The 22,649-nt window shown below is 33.1% G+C and overlaps 2 long non-coding RNA genes across 2 annotated transcripts in view; one reads left to right on the top strand and one right to left on the bottom strand.

The window, feature by feature from the left end:
* The first annotated feature begins 201 nt into the window (after nucleotides 1-201).
* On the top strand, nucleotides 202-22,454 carry LOC143238361 (uncharacterized). Its single transcript, XR_013020548.1, has 3 exons — nucleotides 202-629; nucleotides 9,174-9,300; nucleotides 20,618-22,454. It is a non-coding gene; the product is annotated as an uncharacterized LOC143238361 (long non-coding RNA).
* Nucleotides 5,906-22,649, bottom strand: part of LOC143238360 (uncharacterized) — a 42,936-nt gene continuing 26,192 nt past the window's right edge. Inside the window, exons 6-8 of the long non-coding RNA XR_013020547.1 lie at nucleotides 21,346-21,484; nucleotides 18,031-18,166; nucleotides 5,906-6,083 (exon numbers count right to left, since the gene is read on the bottom strand). This is a non-coding gene — a long non-coding RNA (uncharacterized LOC143238360). The remainder of the gene's footprint in view (nucleotides 6,084-18,030; nucleotides 18,167-21,345; nucleotides 21,485-22,649) is intronic.

Below are 22,649 nucleotides of genomic sequence, written 5' to 3'. Positions count from 1 at the left end.
GCAACTGTAGATCTTACACTGACTACTTGTGGGGGGTGCAGGTAGAGTAATGATGGGGTAAGTATTGGGAGGGAAGGGAGCGTGGCCAGTCGCGCGATTCGTCATCCACCAATCAGCAACGGACATGTGACTCACGTGTCGACAGCGAGCGCACACACACTTAATCACAGCTAAATAGACACACAAGCATACGTACATGCGCGTGCACTCACATACTCGCTACTCACTAGTACACACATACATATAGTTGCAGACACACATTCACTCACAGGCACGCATACATACACCCATAATATCACCTAATGACATTGAACTAACGTAGCACACGTTTTGCTTTGCACCGAAACAAAAAAATGTAAGAGCATGAAAATGTAATTGAAATAAAATTAATGTTATCCTAAGCTACTTCTAACAAGGCTACGCGACTACCCTGCCAAGGCTTCGCGACCCCCCAAGGGGTCGCGACCCACCGGTTGGGAACCCCTGGTATAAAAGGTTCTGTAACAGGCGCCACAATAGACAATATCTTCAAACTCTGGCAAGCACTCCGACTGATCTAAATATTCAGAGAAAGGAGAAAAAATCTCTCTTACCATTAGTAAAAACACCATTTCCAGGTCAAGTTCTTTGTAAGTATTATAATGCCATTCTTTCTTAAACATCAGTCATTATGATAAAAGAGTTAAAATGACTTCTTATGATAAACGAGAATAAAGATGAATTATATACACGTGTGTAAATATTAATTGTTTGACGACTTAAATAAGCGTTGTTAGTTTCTCTGTTTTAACTCTAAAATCTCGAGTTAGTAACCTGTGTGCTCCATTCGCCCACTGCATCCTCACTTCAAATAAATATTTCATGTAACAGCAGGCAGCATTAGTCGAAACTACAACAGCTAAACCAAAACACTCCACTCGGCCTGCCTGCAAGTCAGCCCACGATCACGTTACATATACTTATATAGTAATTTCCACATAAACACACATCGCTTTCAGTTACTACAGACTGTATTCTTATAGTATAATGAAAATAACACTAACTGATGTGAAATTAACTAATAAATGTAAAAAAGAAAAAGAGAAGGTATTTACACTACTTCACATTCTACTATGACAGTCTTCTAGTAATTGTACATAAACCAATACTCACGTACAATCTTCCTTTTTAAGAAGTTTTTACGATAAGAAAATAATCACTACCCAATGGACCACCATAAGCTCTCCAAGAAAAACAAAAGAAAAGGAACAAACAGTTAGATAAATAGCAGTAAAGTTTGACTAGGTGCATAAAAAACGGATAATGGAATCAGTGTTGAAGAAAGAAAGGATGTGCTCCACAGAACAACCCTTCCCATCAATATCAACACCCCAAAATGGGAATTGTGTTTATTAAAGTCACCCAAGATGAAAAAGAGAGACAGTAACTTGTAACAAAAGCACTAAGGTCTATATGACCATAAATCTCTCAATAAAATGGGAAAAGATAACAAACAGGGATAGTATGACCTTAGGAGATATAGATGACTATTGCCCTAAGAATGTATTGAGTGGTACAGACAAGGTGGGTATATGCTGGTCAAACAGTAATGCCACGCCTACATGTCAGCAGAAACAGATTCCAGCAACTAAGGGTGTGAATGAATAACTGTTTGGCTTCTAGGGGCCAAATGACACAATGGGGATAAAGACAGGAGTACACATTGACTTGTTTCCTCTCTTATCCATAGAGGGTAAAAGACTCTTCACACAGTGTGAGAAAGGTTTTGTAGGAGGTATGTAAAGATTTGTCTACACACCCATTACAGTAGTGGAATGCAGTGCAGCAGCATACATTCTAAATGGAGTGGGGAACAACAACTTCTGAGCCCCCGGATAAGAATTGTTGTTTAGAGTATATAAACATTGTACCTTTTTCTTCTCCACCACCTTTAGCCAAAATTGAAAATAAAAGGGATAGATAGGAACCATTACAACTGATGCATTGAGAGTCCAGTTGACACTTATATGTGTCATGGTTTTTGCCACTACAACAAGCACACATAAAAGAACCATGACAAGATGAATTTTAGTGTCCAAACTGTTGATATTGGAAACATCTGAGAGGGCTAGGAATATATGGATGTATCATACAGTTAAGATAACCTGTTTTGACAGAAGTAGATGGATGGGGCAAGATAAATGTTAAAATTAGAACATTGGTTGGCAGTACAATTCCATTCTTGCAAGTGGAGATGCATTGCACAGCAGAAACTCCTTGACTGGAGAAACCAGAGAGGATCTCCAACTGGGAGATGTTCTTTAAATCCATTTCTATGATAACTCCTCTTGAGGAGTTCACTATAGTGTGGTATAGATGTTTCAACCAAGATGTCTCCAGAACATAATGTACCTCCCTCATACAGTGGTAAGTCTATGGACTTACAATGCTAAAATCAGGGGTTCAATTCTCCTCAGTAGACTCAGCAGAGAGCCTGATGTGGCTTTGCTATAAGGAAAGCACACACACACACACACAGAACATAACTTCTTGACTGACTTGATAGAGCCTGCAAGCCCCTCTAAATAATAGAAAGAGACATTTGCCCAAAGGATTTCTCAATCAAGGGATATGAAATGGACTTGGGTGGTGAATGTGGAACACAGTCCTTTATATATGGTCCTTTACCAATTAATTGTATTTTTATTGTTATATTTTTATTTGTAAGTCATGGATCCATAAGAAAACTATTCTGTACCAACTGATCCCACCCACTATGCAGTCTTATGAGAGGATGCACTAGAATGCCAAAGAAAGAGACTATAGCAATTCCAGTACTCAAACAGCAGCTTCAGATGCAATGTTTACAACACCTGTTAAGAACAATCAATACTATTACTCAGTTGACCCTGAAGGCCACTCCAAGGCTACTTGTTTACATATATTCAAGGCCAAAGTGGTGTGTTGCAGTGAGTCAGACACCACTCAACCACTACGATCCTTTCCTCCCCTTCATGGGCCAGTCACCACACACAGTAAACACGTGGGTGGATGTACAGATCCCAGAGGAGGTAAACTGAAATAATATAATTTTCCCAAGGAGATCCCTTCACCACATACAGGAATCCACTTCCAGTGGATTCTCCAGTGAGGTAGTGGTAAGTCTTTGGATTTACAACACTAAAATCAGGGGTTTGATTCCCCTCAGTAGACACAGCAGATAGCTTAATGTGACTTTGCTATAAGAAAACATCTTCTCTTGAAAATAAAAGAGCAGATGAGATCTGATTGAGATGTAAACATCTTGTAAATGGAATTGATAGCATTGATTGTTTTTTTTTCATACTTAACAGTAAGAATAGTAGAACTAAGGGGCATGAATATAGATTTTGGCAAGGTAGAAATCATCTTTAGCTTATATTTTTCTAACAGGGTAGTTGGCCTTTGAATGTTGTGAAGGCAGTAACTTTATGAGTTTAAGAGAAAGCTGTATAACAGTATGAATGACAAGGATTGGCTGTTAGGATTATTTTAAACATTTATTTATTAATACTTTTGGTTTTGAGTATGGGACAGCCAAGATGGACCAATATTTCCTATATTGTTCCAAAACATTTTCTTATGTTAAATTAAATATACAAGTACAAAAATCCAGTTCAATTTAAAAACAAATTTGAAGCAATGAACGACGTTAACTTGAAAGTGAATTTTATGTATTCTCGTGTATAAGTGCAAGTCAATTAAGATTATTGTCACATCAGATACTGAAAACTTGTATGTAAAAAGTTTAAAGTTAACTTTGATCAAAAGAAATAACAAATAAACAGTTGTTTTATTTTGAAAAAAAAACAACAAACCAAAAAGACAACACTTTATTTCAATACCATGAAAAATACAAATTAGCACAGCCATGTGAAAACACTTTATTTCTGCACATGTCCATCTTTATTGATGACTGAATCTCAAGGAAAATTTTGATTAGTTTACTCAATAAACACTAACTTTGCTTAATGTTATATTCTTTCCTAGCTTGTATTTACACACTGTTGATGTAATAAATACTAATAATAGTGACACTTTCAAAATGCATCCTCTCATTTTTTTATTCAGCACTACACAAATCCAGCAAAAATTCATGCTGAAGCCAACATCAAGAAGAATGCTGAAATCAAGATGTTTTTGTGTGTCTGCTCAGAAAATTTTTAATATACCCAATTCTGTCCATTAGTTATTTGAGAAGCCATATACGTTATACTAAAGGTCAATATAAACTCGTGTATTGCCCAAACATTCACTGACCTTAAGCACAGATTGTGATAAGCTTGCAGCATTAAACATGTTACCACAACTGATAACATCTCTAAGCTCATGAAACAGAAAACTTTGATTTATAAGGAATATATTAAGGATTTTTAAAAATGTAGTCATAAGCAGGAATACAGTTTTATCCTCTAACCTGATAATACAGCAATGAGTTTACATATGGGTTTTTAGATTCTAAAAGCCTGGTGACAATAATAACAACAAAATTGGGAATGTGATGATATTATTATGTATGGTCTTGAATGTAACCATGGAAGTACATGTGTATTGATAAAAATGACTCACACTGAAGATATGTAATGGGCCTAATTAGCATGGAGCAAAGTTAGCTGTATTACACAGGTGTCTTTACATAATGTCTGTAAGTAAATAGCTTAGACTATTTATCAAAATATATAGTATAAAAATGTTAAATATACGCGTTTTCTTCTATAAATTACCAAAAAGTCAAGGATTTCAAAACAAGATTTACGTTCCATATTTGTTATATTGAGAGGAAAAAAAAACACTTAAACTTTGGTGAAATGTAATGGCAAACTGTTATTGAATCATAATTTGAGTTTCTGATAACAGTGTGAAGTCAAAATTATATTCATTATATGCTTCTTTGTTTTGAGGAACTAAAGCATAACAGTATAACATTGTGAAGAGTTGTACACAGATTTTTTTTAATGTTCAAACACTTTTATCTGTTAACTTTTAACCCTCTTACCACTCCTTTCCCATTTGGGGTGGGTAGGGAGGCGAAGATTTTAAAGAGATTCAATAAATCAAAAAGCTAAAATTGATCTAAACTGCTAATAAAATGGCCATTAAAACAAACTGAAATAACTGTAATAGTACTTATGTTCTATTTTTCATTAAATGATACAAAACAAGTTTATTATATATAAAAGCTGATAAATAACGTGATTAATATGTCTAGATATTTTTTGGGAGATGGGCCCCTTTGGCTGTGCTTCTCTTTAAAAAACAATATAACATTTTGTTAACAAAAATTCAACTTAAATTATTTTACAAGATGCATATTCGAGCTTTCATACAGAAAATGAAAACATAACTGTAGATATTATACAATAAAACATGTTCTATTATATTCAATCATTTTTTTTAAACATGAGTTCATTGTTTATACTTTGTGCAGCTGTGATGGTATTCTCATCTCATGGTAAGAGAGTCCAACATTTATAACCAGGCACTTACAACAGTATTTGGTTTGTTTTGCAGCCATACACCAGTAATTAAAGCTCATATCATACTATGTTAAAAGTGCATAATGACTAGTACATGTACGGAAATCAGGGGAGAGATGTAACACTGCAATCACATCCATAAAGATTAACTGTTATGAAAGTTCAAAACGTTACTTCACAAGCTGAAAAGTTAGGAGAGAGCTTTTATGAACCTACTCTTCTTATAATTATGATTTTTTACGTTTTTGAAGTACATTACATTAACACATTCATCCTGCAAGATTCACATGAAAAATCTGTCACATGTTACTCATATATACCACCTTAGTATGACAGTGAAGTTGTACAGGTTCATTTTGTGATTATTAGTGATAGCATCAAAAAAGGCCTTGGGTAGCAATTTCTAACACTTTCTTACTCATGCTAAATATTTAAATGTATTTCTGCTCTACAACTATTTACCACAATAATTACAGTCTACAATTTACTTCTGTGATTATTGAAAAAGGCTTCCAACAGCTATTGCCAAATTTTTGGAATTCTCACCAGGCAGGTGCTCAAGCTTCCACAATTTGACAGGAAACAGTACTGTAACATGAGTACAAAATAAAGTTTTATGTACTGATTAATATAAATAACATAAGAATATATTTATATATGTATAGAAACAAAATATAAAAATCCTATAATAATGAAAGTTTAAGAATGTAAACATTTTTCCAATGTTTATATCAACAAATACTCAACAGTCAAACAAAATTAAACAAAACCAAAACAAATTTAAAACTTCTGACTGATAATATTTTCCAATAATAATAATAGAGAAGCCCAAACAAAAATAACAAATCATGCACAAATCAAATGGATCCACCACAGGGTATAGGCTATAACGTGGGATATAAAATGTACCTTAAGTTTTGAAGGTGAATGCAGAAGTAGGGCTCACGTTGCAGTTGGAAAACACCATCTCTCAGTCTCACATGAAGAAATTCAAAAGTAATAATAATAAAACTAATAAACATTAAAAGAAATATAAATTAGGAGAGCAAGGTATGAGTGATCAAGCTCACAATATCCCACATCTATATTGCCCTTCACTATCTGAAGACAGTTATGGAAAGGTAACTGCTCTCCTTTTTCTGTTTACATAATCCCTAATTATGTACAGTGGAACCCCTCTAGTCAGGCCAGTTTGTCTCAGTCCCAAAGGTGGCTGCTTTAGAGGGGTTCCACTGTATATGGACAGTTAATTTAATCATATAATTACATAAATCTCCAAGAAGCCCTAAAATTTTACATTGATCTTTAGTGCATTTATCCAGAAAGCTTTTGCATATTCCTGATGTTTTCTAAATACCTTGACGAAAGCTTGTCATACTTTATTAATATAACATTTCATGCCAATTTACATACAAAATAATCTGATACAGAAAAAAGATATAAAATGAAATAAAATACTATAACAGAGACTCTCCCCAAAAGACTTAAGATTTTTTTAAAGAGTTATTTTAAGTCTTTTTATGAACAAGCATTTATAGGTTTTTTTTAGAAAATTCTTACTACTGCATTTAATTGTTAGTGAGTATATTACTTAACATACTTATCCCTCAAATCATAGTAAGTATATACACAGCAGCTTATAACTCATGCATGATGTATAAATACTTTCTTTTATGTGAAAACATATATTTTCAAAAAATAAACATAAAACTCTGCACTTATTTCATCAAATGAGGGATAAATAATGAATTTTCTTAAAACTACAGTGTGGTCTCAAAACAAGTATGCTGAAATTAGAAGAATATAAACTTATAACTACCTGTAAAACATAACATACCAAGCAAAACAAACATACCCAAAAGTTCTTTAATATTACCATATAACATCCTATCTTTGGTATGATGTCATAACTGATGACATTGTAAGTATTTGTTGTGTATTGTAACCAAGGAGCATTTTACTGTACTGATTACAACAAATGTCAAATCTATGTTTTCCTTTCAGAAGTAATACCCTAAAATGCTGCAGCTTAGTATCAAAAAAGGATTTTTTTGTGGATTATTATTTTATGAGTACAGAATTTAGAAGAAATAATCAACCAAGAGTAAATCTTACATTTAAGCAGGAGCACCTAGAAGTATGTATTGAAGGTAAGGGAAATAACTATGAACATATCATATAACATAAATTTATGTAAGACACTACAATGGAACCCCTCTAAGAGACCACCCCTCAGATTCGGTCACCCCTTGAAAGTGGTCATTCAATCACAGTCCCTTTTTTTGTTTACATAATCCCTAATTATGTACAGTGGAACCCCTCTAATCAGGCCAGTTTGTCTCAGTCCCTGTATTATGCATATAAGTGATGTGTAAACAAAGAAGCTAAGTATTTTGTTACTTTATACAATAATTATGCATGTACATGTTTGTGTGGGGTGGGTTGGGTGTCACCCCCTATTTTTTGTGAAGTAAAAAAAATTATGCTTATATAGTTGTAATATAGTTCTGCATTGTTCATACTGTTCTTATGAAGCATTAGCATTTTTTAGCTTGACGAGCAATAGCTTCTGTTGATACTTTGTAACTGACAGAAGGGGTCAAAATTTACACTTTCCAGTTTCCCAAGGAAATCAAGTTTCATGAGGGCAACTTATCAGAAACGCTAGATAATTTGTACCAGAAATTGCTAAGTTATTGCATATTTTTGATAAATATTTGCAAGCAGTCAGACCATGACATTGATATCTCTTACCTATACATCGATTATCCAATTCATTACAACTCTTGCATGCTGTTAGAAAATTTATCTTCTTTCAATTCTAAAGATAAAAGTATATGTAGTTTGGGAAAGCATGGAGACATGCTATGTGGACAGCCATCTTTAATTATTAGAGTTACAATTTAAAATGTGCAGTAATCTCATTATTGTTTTTTTAAGTTTATTTTCATATAAAAGCAAATATAAATAAATAATCTTATCAAGTTACCAGATTATTCCTTTATGGTGTTTTCAATATAAAATATCATTTTAAGTCTCTTTAAGGAACTGTATAATTAAAGAAAAATTATTCAACCACAGATTGCAATTTTAGTATTCACTACACTATAATGCAGCACACAAAGTGATAGATAAGTAGCATGCAATTGTGAAAGCTAGTATATATGAGCCGATTATAATTCTGTTATAATCAACATGAGACATTTCAATTTTGAATTTATAAAAGAAAAATAAATCAGCCCCCTTAGATAAAAAACTGTTTAGCCTGAGGCAAAATCCACTGACAAGCCTACTGACATTGATTCGGGTAGCAAAGTGAAGAAGACCAAGAAGATAGCAATATCCCAAAGACACAACATCAACTTTTGTATGAATGCCCATGACATTCATCAGATAACTCTTATAAAACTATGGATGTTAAAGTTGTGGAAAAAGGCTTACCATTATCCTTGCCTATTGACAAGTGTAAATGTAAGTGTAGATTATGATCTTAAAGAAGCTTCCTCTTCTTTTTTTGGCAAGAAAAGAAATTTAACTCATAGAAGGTCAAAATTTGTAAGTCAATTTTGCTTTAGTGCAATATGTATGTTAATTTATTCAAATTTTGAATTTGATATTACATGAAATAAAACTTCTTTAACTGTATCTACCCAATGCAACTTATGAATTTGTGCTCAGCTTTAGGTTACTCCTGGAGCAAAATCCATACCAATGGGAGGTGAAGCAAAGAATTATCATCAGCTACTTGAATAGAACAGGCTATGAGCTCAGTAAACAAGAATGAAAGTTTTAGACCAGTTAGAAGGTAGGCATACCATGGATTGAAATTGAACAAAATAAAATATGATGTTCCTATTGTGTCACATATTACAACAAAGTTAGCCATTTAGAGCAATACAGTGATTTCCACAGGTAATGTGAGGCTTCATCTACAATACAGATCATGCCAACAAAGAATCAATTATCAATAGATTTGTGGCTACATTCAAAATTGTAAAACTCAACTAGTCATACAATGCTTTCACTGGAAAGGTATGGTGGATTTCAGTGTGTCAATATTACATCACAGTATTCATCTAATAAAGTGTGTACAGGGTTTGTGAAATTATTATTGAAAGTTTGAATGCAGCTTTGATAAATTATATTCAAAGTAGCATATTTTTTCTGTACCATGTGATGGTAGTACAGATGTTTCTTCACTGAAGGAGCATGTACAATACTTGAAAGATTATGAATATCACACTGTACATTTGTGAAATGTGGAAAATCCTGATGTAGACGAAATTTTTCATGATTTGTATAACAACCTGAAAAATTAATTAAAAGTGGATGATATCTTAGGCCTAGTTTCATCTATAATAATAACAACAACATGTAGAATTATACAGGCTTTTCTCTGTGTTAAAATACATTTATTTGTAAGCTTTCAGCACAAACAAAGGGTCTGAGAACAGCAACTAGACATATCAAACTTGTCCACCAGTGATATAACTTCTGGTGAAACTTGTTCTTATGAAAGTGCTTTAATTTTGATTGTGAAGTTTTTTGTTGAAATAATTTCGAACTAGATTATTTAATGAAGCCTTTTTTTTTTCAAGCTTTTGCTAGCTCTAGCTAACAACAGTTATGCTGTTGAACAGTTTTTCTTTCTGTGTTAAAAGTTAGACTTCTGCTATTTAGTAAATCTTTCTTAAAGTTTCTATGTAGAGTTAGTCAACATTTACAAAGAAGTAAATGCTCTAACTCAGTGATGTGATGAATATTTGTTCTTAATCTGTTTTAATCTATACACTCTCTAACCTGTTCAGTGCTGTAGACGAGATAACTTGTCCAAGCCGATCGGTAACACAGTGGCCACGGACGAGTTAATTTGTCCTCAATAATACCTAACTTCAACGTTAGATGTCAGTACCATACATGCATTAGACCTACTTACAAATTGTTTCACTTTTGATCCAAAATGGCATCACAAAAAAAGTTACAAAATGAAGAAGCATTAGAGTTGTATTGTAGCAGCTGAAATACTTGGCAGTCAACAGGTTAATCTATAATGTGATGTCTATTTAATTTTGATAAAGGTATGTGGATTATGTAGTCCTCTGTTTCAGCTGAAATGTTGGTAAGTATTAAAAAGTAGTGACCTTCCATTGTTCTTCCACTTAAATGGATAGTCTTAAAATGTACTGTTGTTTGCTTCATTAAAATTTTAATACATGTGTGAATAAACACTGAATAGGTAGGATAAGAGAACGGCCAGAAAATACAGAAAATATTAAAAAAAAACAAGAAATTTATAGATCAAAACTGGTCCTTGATTGTGGAGTCATTAGCTAAACAAACATTTTTGCTGTGGACTTGGCCTTGGGTTGGTGAGGCTGGGTAATAACTATCATATGACATACCTCTTGATCAATTGTATTATCCTACAAAAATTGTCTGAGATTGGTCAAAAGACCATGTAGTGGTTTCAGATGAATAAACACAAGTTTTTTTACTTTGATAAGATTAGAGACTTTTTCTGGTTCATACCATATAACAGATAACAAATTGAGATGAACACTAGTTCTACAAAGTTTGAAAAACGTAACTGATAATGCATCAAAAGACTCAACTATCTAAAACAGTTCTGTATAATTTATTTCATGTGTAATGCTCCTTTTTTGGCTTTAGTAGTTATTCTTCTAGTCAAATTATAATTTCCCTACCTTAAAAATTCATTTCTGAAACCTACTTACCTTCTTCACATACATATTATTGTTCAGTGCTGTCCTCTATATGCAAAAAAAAATTTACACATACCACAAGCTTTCTATCTCCCCTCCAATGGAATTCACTGATCCCACTGCTTGTCTAGTGCAAATCATCATGTCTCAACCCTTCACCAATAAGAGTGCAACATATTCTTTAAAGATGTATGTGATTTTGTTTAATTCTACTGAACAATGATTTCAAGTTTTGACAGAAGATGGAAGCACCACTTTTCAGTGGGAAGTACTTATCAGAAATACATTTATGGTGTAGGAAAATTATAACTTCCAATACAATACTTTATCTCTATTCACATAAATTGCTAGAATCCCATACTGAATAGGTGAAAGGAATGAAACAAGCACACTTTAAAAATGTTTGAAGGACACTACCTAAGATGAGACAGTCATATTTTAGGATCTGATGGGAAACTGCACCACTTCTGAACCAGGTATATCCTTTGTCCATCGCAGAAAGATGTCGCACATATGGGTGGAAAACAGAGGTGCACATTCAATTAGTAGAGAACTACGGCCAGAACTTGATTTGAACCATGCAATATTTATGAAACTAATTCCCAGAAATTATAAAAGTTGGTAAAATTAAAAGATGTCTTCCTAGGTATAGAATAGTTAGGACATGATGCACCATACACAGCAGGTCAACTACAGTTCAAACCTAGGCCACTGAAAACAAATATTCTTGTTGGAGTAAGAAAGAGAACCTTAACCTGGTAAGTCAACTACAATTAAAAAACTCAGCCACCTGGTGTAGGTAGGAAGGAGGACCATATCATCTTCTCCTCAAGTTCATGAGACTGGAGGGAATCTATTACCTCATGACTTATGAACCAGGTACTAGCAAACCTGATAAATTGATAGATTGACCCAGGAACTCGACATCTGATATCTAAAAGATGTCTACATAATATAAGCCATCTCCCTCAAAAGTAAAACTGACCAGTACCACTCTAAGCAAATTAAAAATCCTTGGAATAAAAAATATTGAGGGTTAATGAAGAGAAAAGAACAGTAACAACCTGCAGTTACCTCCACCATGACCCATAACACTGATAGAGTAAAAATGAGGGAGGAATATAGAGACCTGTAATACATGTGTGAGAACTTGTATTCTAAATCCCAAACCAAGCCACTGAGAACCAGCATCAGTACGGTGGTAGGATAAGAGATCTCAATCAAAAGGGTAAACTGCAATTCCAACATCTCCCTCCCATTTGTTTTTATGCTTTATACTGGAGGATATTACATCATCTACACCAGCAAAACACCACCACCTTACTCTCAACATAATGGTTTTACAATCATTTCTATTTTTTGTTAGTATTTCAGGAGGATGTTTCCATGGTTTACAACTCTAGCAGTGTGGAACTAGCAAGTGATAAGAGCTTTCAAACACCACTAGAAGAAAAGTGGGGGTGGATAGATGGGTAAAACATGATAAAGAATTCAGAGATACAACAACACCTGAGACAGTGCAAAGGGTGACCACCAAATTCTATTTGTAAGACAGATCATATTGATTTATTCAATATAAGACATGGGAAGCTATTCACCTTTGCTTTACCCATGCAGATCATGGGTGGATATGGTCCAGAAGGGGCAAACTTATGAAGAAACTATTGTAGAACACCCCATCTCTGCAGTATGTGTTGGGTAGCTATGGAGTTCAGTGGCAGATTTAAGGTTGTGTGGGCCCAGGGGCTAATAATTTTTGTGGGCCTTACATCCTGTGTAATTTTACATAGAATAAAATTATCAATTGGCTTCTATCAAGACCATAGTCCCTGAGGATGATCCTCCACTAGTCCCTAACTAAATACACCACTGACGGAGTTATAATATGCAAGTCAAATGGATGGACAGTGTAGATTTGAACAGTTAAAAATACATTCTCAGGTACCATTTGCTACTGAGTGGGATGCAAACAATGAGCATCAATAAAAGGGAAAAGAGAAGACAATAACTCAAAGAAGAAGAAAACTGCAATCTGATGCAGATGGTGAGAGACAAATATATCATGAGCAGTACACATGCCTGATTAAAGAAGTACCTCCAAAGGATGACAAAGATGAAATTCCATTGAAAAGGTATGGTATCAAATGAGGTGAGAAGACACTAGTAACAGAGCCAATTGAATGAAAGGATCAATCAACTGGTAGAGGAGGAAAGAAAAAAGAACATGAACAGAGGACAGTTGCCAAGAAAAAAAAAAAGAGGTGAGAATAGACATCACAGAAGGAAGCTGCACAGACAATATAACAGAGAAGAGTAAGTACAGGACAAATCAGGATGATAATAATTGTGTGAAATGGAAGGTGAGGAAGTAGCTAAATAGATGAATTATCCTCAAGAGCTGTTGAAGTGTTAGTAAAGAAAAGTGATCTGGAGAAGGGAGAAGAAATATAGGAGGATAAAGAGTACAGATAACATCAATGGCAAATAAACAGATCACTGATGTTCACTAGCAAATAGAAAGAAGGAAGGAAAACATAAGAGAAGGTGAAATAAGGAGCACTAGGAGAGTGGTTCAAACATAAACAAAGTGGGGCAGTGCAGGGCCACAGTAATATCCCATCCAGAAGAGCTGTCTGATGCAGCAGATGACAAATCTGGAAGTACTAGAGAGGCAAATACCTATGGGATCAGGAAAAATAAAATGTGTGGGAAAGGATTGCCCAAAAATCCGAGATCAAGTTGACAGAAGACCCCTGATCCAAAAGCTGAGAGAGGATATTGATGTGATTAAGAACAGTGGGTTGATTAGGTGAAAACCCTGGACCCAGAAATCAACGATGGAAAAAAATCAATTTGTACTGAGAAACTTCCATGTATGAAGGGTGACTGAAACATGTCAAAAAAGAGGCTAACCACTGATAGAAGTTGGATCACTTCACTAATGACCAAGAAAAACTAGGCATGAAGATAGAAGACAGAAAAGTTGGATAAATCACTAGTGACTGAGGGTGCCAAAAAGGGAAGGATAGAAAGGAAAAGGTAATTGAGGAAGCTGAAGCTGAGTAAGCTACTGAAACCACGGATGAGATGGACAGTAAAGAGCTATCAAAGGGACTAAACATGGAGTGTTAAAGATGATAAAAATCACAAAGAGAAGGAGAATAGAAGTTTAGAGAAATGTGTAGATCTAATCATGACTCAAAACAATAATAGCCATAACAAGAAAACATGGAATGGAGACCAAAACCAAGGCAATTTGTGGTTAAGGTTCACAGCAAAAGTCTCAGTGTGAGAAATACCTCACTGAAGTCAAAGTCACTGGGAAACAAAAGGACCAAAAGAATACTCCATCAAATAAATGTTATCTTGACAAATATTGATCCACCACAAGAACAAAAAGTATCCAGGACATGACATGCAATGATAGGAATACTAAGAGTGTGGGCCAAAAAATGAAGATCCAACATATAAATACAAAGGTAGGTAGAACTAGTTCTGCCTCAATAACAGATAAGCAACCAGTAAAAAAACGTTGAATGTTTCATTTTTAGATGATGTCTGACTTTATGGAGAAAACAAATCAATACACAATTTAGAGCAAGAAATTCCAAAATGATAAGACTTCTCAGCTGCAGACCAAAACCTTTGAATTTTCCAGTTGACCAACACATGACTCCCATTCACAAGGGATATGTCTGTGAAATGTGGAAAACTGGATGACAGGGAGAAAGTGTGACACTCACCTACATGTGAGACATATCTAACCACCAATCCCAATCAATGACAAGAGGATGAGGCAGGATAATAAGAGCCAGCAAAGGATCCTGTAAAATTCAACTGGTTGTGAAAAGCCCATGAAAGAGTCTGCAACTGAGCCTGATCTAAGATAATGGATAGGTCATGGTAAAGACTTCTCTGGCTTGATTGACAGTCCATTATAGACACCTTCAGAAGTAGCTGATGAGGGTAACAGGAGGACTCCTATTTGAAATGAGTGAACAACAGCCAGTTGAACAAAGAAACAAGAATGTGCAAACTGAGAGCATACAAGTGTCAAACAAATGCTCTGAATGCCTGACCAAACATACAGAGCCATAGAAAATTCAAAGGACAGTACTTGAAACAAATAAACTACCCCATGAAGGATAAAACCAATAAGCAGATCATAGGTGATAAAATATTGGGATATGTAGATATTCATTTGTCCTCTTTTTGTGGACTGTTTCTCCAGAGGGAAAAAGGGAAAAACAAAATAGGCCACCTGTCTTTGATTTGGTGCAAGGAAAACACAGCCTGGAGAAAGATGATGAACAGGTGCAATGGACTGTAAAGACAGAAAACCTTGTACTTCCTCAGATAGATGAAGAAAGGTCTCAGGATCCTAAGATCCTAATAGTGAAGGAAAGGGGTACCAGGGACAAAGTAGGCAGAGAAAGAAATAGTAGGATAAGTCCCTCTGATAAAACCCAAAGAACCCATGGAACTGTAGTTAATGATCACCAAATACAGCTACGCTCCAAATTGACCAGAACCTTCTGATTAGACTCTGATACTTTTGGCAACATGCCCATCAATGCTAAATAAAATAACAAATGAAAAAATCCTGGATGGGGGACAGGGATGGGAAAGGAATAGGGGCATGTTGTGGCTCCAACAACAACAAACAAGCAACTATAGAGAAAAAGGTTGAGTGTTGATGCAAAGATTACACAAGATTCCAAAGTCTCAGATCCATGATCAAAAATATGTCATCAAAGAAAAATGCAGAAATTGAAAACAAAACAAAACTGTAAATATATCCAGGACAAGGTCACACCATGACCCAGAAAATCTAACTACAGTGATAACATGTGTAAAGTGAGAGCTAAAGATGATAAATGAGCCAACATTGAGGTAATAAGAAATCATAGAAAAATGGGAAGTTGGGTAAAGCACAACATATTTGAAAAATCATATTAAAAAATGATGCATTAAGCCTAGCTGATTCTGCACGAGGCTAGAGAGAAAAAACAAATCTGGTAGTATAGAGAGGCTATCAAATCATCACTGACCCAAACAAGCTTGGCTTGTTTTGCAAGATTAGTGAGGAAAGTTCAGAGGAAGAAGGCTGACCTATAAATTGCAGACAATCACAGATAAATCCATTGACAGGTCTCCTCCATCTGCTACCTGTGAAAATAGTGCTAGATATAACATCCAAAGTGGGAACATGAACCATAGAATGCATTGTAGAAATATACAGATCAAAGAAAAGTGTTTGATGTAAAATATACAAGTATAAGAAAAAAAAATAAAGATTGGGAAACTAAATTAAATTAGAATATTTATTTAATATAAAGAAAAAAATAATGTAGAAACCTCTCTTTGGAAATTATTAAAATTATGACTCACATGAAGAGCATTAAAAGAAAAAAAAATCTTAACATGAGTACTGCCAAACAAAAGTGATAGTTCACTAAAATTGAATAGAAGGAGTCACATGCACCACGAAAGTATGTCACATTCTTATTGGTAGAGGATTGATACATGACGATTTGCAAGAATGCATTGGAATCAGTCAATTTCAATGGAGGGAAATAGAAAGCATGTGAATGCATATATATATATATTTTTTTCATATGGATGGTAATATTGAATGAGAATAGCTGTTTATGTGAAAGGAGGTAATGTACCATATCAAAATCTGTATTTAGTACAGACTGAGGAGGACTGAAATGTGCAACTAAATATTACATAAATATAATGTACATCTAGAGACTTCTTTATGATTGCCTTAGTTTAACTTGTAACACATCACAGATTTAGTTACTTTAATCTTCAATTTCATTAAGATCAACCTATATTTCACTCATGAGTTCACTGGGTTATATCACCAAGTAGTTGTTTCAGTCGAATATGTTATGACCATTATAAAATTGACTATTAAAAGTCTAATACATTTGGTTGTTAAGACTTCTTAAATAAATTATATTTCAGGTATTCTTTATACTTAGCTGTAGTTGTTACAAATTAAAAGTTTGTTCAAAGCTACACAGAAATATATAACAATCATTAATTTGTTAATTAAAATATTAAAGGTCTTAGTGTAATTTATCATTATTAATTTAAATAAAAATTAAAGAACTTTATGTTAATAATTTTCTGTTATGGCACTGAATCAAATCATATACGAAATTACGTCAACTAGCCTTTTATGGGGTAAGCCTCATGCTATAGATATTATGAAAATATTATTTCATAAAATACACTCAATAATATTGTTTAAAGTATATAGACTCTGGCTTGCTTATATCAGTTTATTGTTTAATTTTAATATGATTTACAAATCTGAAAAGCATGTATCACATTGTGTTATAACAACTTTCCTTAACAGATAGAGAAATGTTCAAAAATAAATACGATTTCTACTCTAGAAACTGCCAATAATATGTTTAAACATTGCTCTTTCTACTCTTTTAATTCTTCTTAAGCCTAACTACTATATGCATGCTTAATGACAAAAAGTACATAATTATATGCCAATTTTGTACTATCTTAAGATGTTATAAAAATAGTAACATATTTATGTTCATTATATGTATGCTAAATTTAAAACTCATTAACATATTAGTTAGATTCCTAAAGCCACAAGCCTATGAATTATTACAACAGCAAAAACTAGGTATCCTATTCATACAATTCTGCTAATTTATTATATTTAGTAATGTTATAAATGAGCTTACAAGCTGCATCAAGCATTATTGTCTTTGTTACTTACCAAAATGCTGATAACTTCTATTACTAATAGCCTTAAAGAACAAAAACTAACTTACAAGTATCTCCTTCTTTAAGAACATCTTCTAGATTTCCATAAAAGTTGTTACATGGGTTTCTGGGCCTTAGTCTAATGTGATTATATCCACGGACCTGAGCTAACCATATTACAAAAGTGCTTGCAACCACGTCTACCTGTATTAATAAAGATTCATTAATAATGAAATATTAATAAAGATTACTTCTGCAAAGTTTAAAAGATGAAGTGGGATATACCACAGAAATGAACTGGGTAGAGAACCTGCTAGATGGTAGAAATTAAAAAAAAACACTAAATTACACTTGAAAAATTTAACAAAGTACCAAAACATACAATCTGATAAAAAGCAATTTAAATCTCTGAAATAGAAGATCCCCTTGTTCAACTAATATTAATTTGAGACAAACAAGATCCATAAATAATAAAAATTTTAATTATATTTAGAGAAATTCTCCCTTTGAGAAATAAATGCATTGTAAGAAAGAAGTTAGTTCTGACTATTTTTAATTATTTAATTATAAATCTCAATGGAGAAATAAAGACCAAACTGTTTTTGAGAGGCTTAACTTGTATTTTCCCTATACATTAATGGTTTCTTGTTCTGTTAAATCAATTAATTTGTAAACTGTTAATTAATATCCAATAAAGACCTGAACAATGGAGGGAGGCTTGATTAAAACTTAGTTTAACACTTTCTGTCTTAGCAAATAAGTTCCCTAAAAAGTAAAATCAACTGAGAGAGGGTAATGCTTATACAAATATCTGACACACACCTTCCAATACCAGGGATTCTTCTGGTAAAGGGAAATGAAGCTGAATTGGTGATGAAGCATCAGGGTTGTGTGTATATGGAAGTTGGAATTTCAAAAATGTTTGTAAATTTGCTTATAAATTATTTGATCTACTATAAATAGTCTACTAGTTTAATCATCACAAGCTTCTCAAAATATGCTTTCTTTATTGTCAATTACAGATATCCTTTTGAGACTGTTCTAACTTTCAATTACAGTAAAGAACATGAACATAATGGACTGGTTTTTAACAATACCAAGAAATTATTTTTATTTTTTATAAATAAATGATCTTAAACAAGCTAATTCTTGAAATCAAGAGTCTAAAACATACATTTATATTTTCTTGAAAATGTTTGAGTACACCAGATGCAGCAACTTAAATGAGGAGTAAACATAATTAAACTGTAGGATATTAAAACTTGCACATTAAAAAAAATGGTAAAAGGTACCTACCCCTTAGATTTGGCAAAAAGAATTTAATAATACCTCATGTGTACAATGACCACTGAAACATTCAGGTTGCTAAAACCATATTTTGTTCTTGCACAATTCAAGAGAAGAATATATAGATCAATGGGCTATGAAGAAAAACATCATCAGTCTACCTTTGTTTTACCATGATGAGATCATGAATGTGACATTAATGGCTGCCGTAATCTCAGTGGCACTCAGTAGGAGTGAGAAATGGGCGAGGTGTTGGAGGAGGAGAGTAGAGGGATGGGTGACCTATACTCGATATAAATTTATCACTTAGCATGACTTACAACTATTATTTATTCTATATGCAATTTCCACGTGAATATTATATAAGTTCTGAACTTGTATTTACTATATTATCTGTTTGAAACAGTAACATGTGCAACTTAGACCACATGAGAATCAAGAGTGATTAAGAAATTTCACATGTATAATTTTTATCCACCATGACAATCTACAAAAGGAATCAAGTATCCATATACTTTATTGATGACTCAGCAAATAATGATTAACACTAATTAGCTAGTGTTTAGTAATATGGCTACTAATGAGCAAAAATGATAATATTTTAAATAATATGGGCCAAGAGGCATGTCATATGGTGATTATTAGTAGATTCCATCAACCACAAGCCACACCCACAACAAAAATATGTTTCTCTAGCTATTGACTCCACAATCAAGGACCAATTTTTATTCATAATTTCTGTTTTGAGTTTTTCTTAAAAAATGTAAGGTTTTTTCATTAAAAATGTCAAACATCACAGTTTTTACAGAAACTAATTGTAACCAAAGCACAAGATCAAACCCTGAGGTGGCAGGGTTATATCTGAAAAATCCTTTGCTTTTCATATGACCAATTATTCATGTTGGGTGTTCAAGAGTAAGATCACTATGAAATCTCTTTATTTTGGTCCAGGAAAGAGAAAGAACTTTTAATATCACATATCAAGAAGCACTCCAAGTACCAAAGGGGTGTAGAGGGGGATTAGTAAGTGCAATAAAGTAATTGTTACACCATTTTTAACCAAATATAATTTTTTTCCCAGTGATACTTTATATTTTATTAGTTATTTTTCCTATTCAAACTCTACACACATTCAGTCGACCTAAAATAAGGTGAAACAAATCTAAATTACACTTTTTTTCTTTCTAAAATGATTGCAAATTGTAACATAAAACTATAATTGTTCATCCTAAATAGCTTAAAGCTCTTAACAATATGTATATTTGTTTGTGCTTAATTCTACAAGGTGGCCCGTAAGTCCATACCCATCCATATGTTATTATGTTATATTCAATTATGCATGTATTATAAATGTTTCTTTTTTTTCAGAGAAATATGGCCGATGTAAGCCCATTTACACTTGAAGAGCATATTGTGACAAGTACGTGGGTACATGAGCGCAAGAATACTGGTGACTCCCTGGATACATAAGATAAATGGATGGGTAAGGACTTATGGGCCACCCTGTATTGCTCTCTGACTTATGTTTAGCTCATAACCTCAGCATACAAGTTTTAAATCATTACGTGAATGCACAGCTTATGTTACTAAATTGAATAATGTAGTGTACAAACTGTTCATGAATACACCTCAAAAATAATAATAATAATTTTAACTAATCTAACTAAGTAAGTTTCTAACTTTTACATTTTAGATACTTTTAAATAATAAATAGAGAATATACATGAACAACAAGAAATAGTGCACCTAATAGTACAAAATAATAACATGCACTGAGCAAACTCTCTGAAAAGCTGTGACATGCACACTTTGGCTTACTCGTAGTCAGAAACTATAGACAAAGCAACACTAGTACACAGCTGAGAAAAGTACTGTTCACTGGTGTATTGTGAGAAGTATCTTCCTAGCTGTTTCATGCATCCTTTTCAGCAGCTGTTAGATAGGTACACACATGGAATATGTAGGATGGGTAAGAACTGAAAAAGTTAATAAACCGTTGAGCTACTTCAGAGTAATTGTATATCCATGGTTTCTAAAGTAGAAAAGGAAATGAGGTTTTCATTAAACATTTAACTACAAAATGAAAAACTTCTCACCTTCTTATAAAAATATCCTTTGTAATTAAATGACATCAGGATCCAGTTTGAATGCATCATCTCAAACATTGGAGGTAAAAAATATGGTCGTAAATAAAATTTACGAAGAAACTTTTGTGCAGCCTTTCCACAGTTATTCCTGCATATAACAAAGAGGTATATTGTTTTTTTACTCTTTTTGCAAACAGGTTTCTCTAGGTAATATAAAAATGTTAATTCACAAACCAGTTTGAATAAACAAGTTAACTACCAGATTATGAAAAAGTCAATAAATTAGATATACACAGTAAGTTTGGTTGAAAAGAAATAAGGTACTAAAATAGAAACATTTCAGTAACAAATAATATGAGCACAATGAATTTTTCTTTTTTTCAGCCTCTGGAAGTTATTTCTAGGGACACACTAACATATTAATAGGATTTCAGCCTGATATCAATATAAGAAAAAAAATTAGATTATTAGCTACTGGTTATTTGTTTTTCTTAGTTGATATTTTGCTTGTTGTCACTCACTGTTAAAATTTTGTATTTTATTATTATGGCCAAATCAATCATCATTACACAACTCTCACATACTATTCTATAAAGGCCATCAAGTTTAATGATGTCAAGTTCCTCAATACTGATCCTGATAAATTTATCAAGATAGTAATGTGTTTGCATCAGTTTCATAAAATTATAAATATCTAGATGTTAATTTAAAGCAATAATTTAATGATACGATTATTATTTTTTCTTAAATAACTCCAAATTTTATTTTTCACATCATGAGTCAAGATGGAATGGAAGCAAATAATACCGGACATGAATTTTAGTATATCTGTCTATAAAATGCATGCAGGTATGGTTGAGTACCATACAATGCACAAAAAGTGAATAAACTTTTTGAGGTTGCATAATTATGCTGGATTTGTATCATAATATTTGCATTGTGTTTTGAAGATGAAATACATCTTCTGTTCTCCAAGGTGGCAAAACTGTTAGGATGTATTTTGTAAAAATGCTTAATAGCTTCATGCTGTTTTTTGTGGTGACGTTGGGAGTTACATTTATATGTATGAAGTTTCTACTATAAACTAATAAAAGTTAAAGGTACAGTTCAAAAGTTAATGTGTGTATTGTGTATATTTTCATTTTGCTAAGTTTCTCTAGAAGCATTAAAGTTTTCAGCTTTTCATGACTGTTATTCTTTTTATTCATTTTATGAAATAAACTCAATTACAATAAATTCACTTATAGCTAAAATTTTGATTTGTTACAGTAGTTTAAAGTACCTTACATATACTAAAGATAACATCAGTATAG

This window comes from Tachypleus tridentatus, chromosome 13 (genome assembly GCF_004210375.1).
Source record: "Tachypleus tridentatus isolate NWPU-2018 chromosome 13, ASM421037v1, whole genome shotgun sequence".
Taxonomy (NCBI): Eukaryota; Metazoa; Arthropoda; class Merostomata; order Xiphosura; family Limulidae; genus Tachypleus; species Tachypleus tridentatus.
This window is presented reverse-complemented; position numbering and strand designations above follow the sequence as displayed.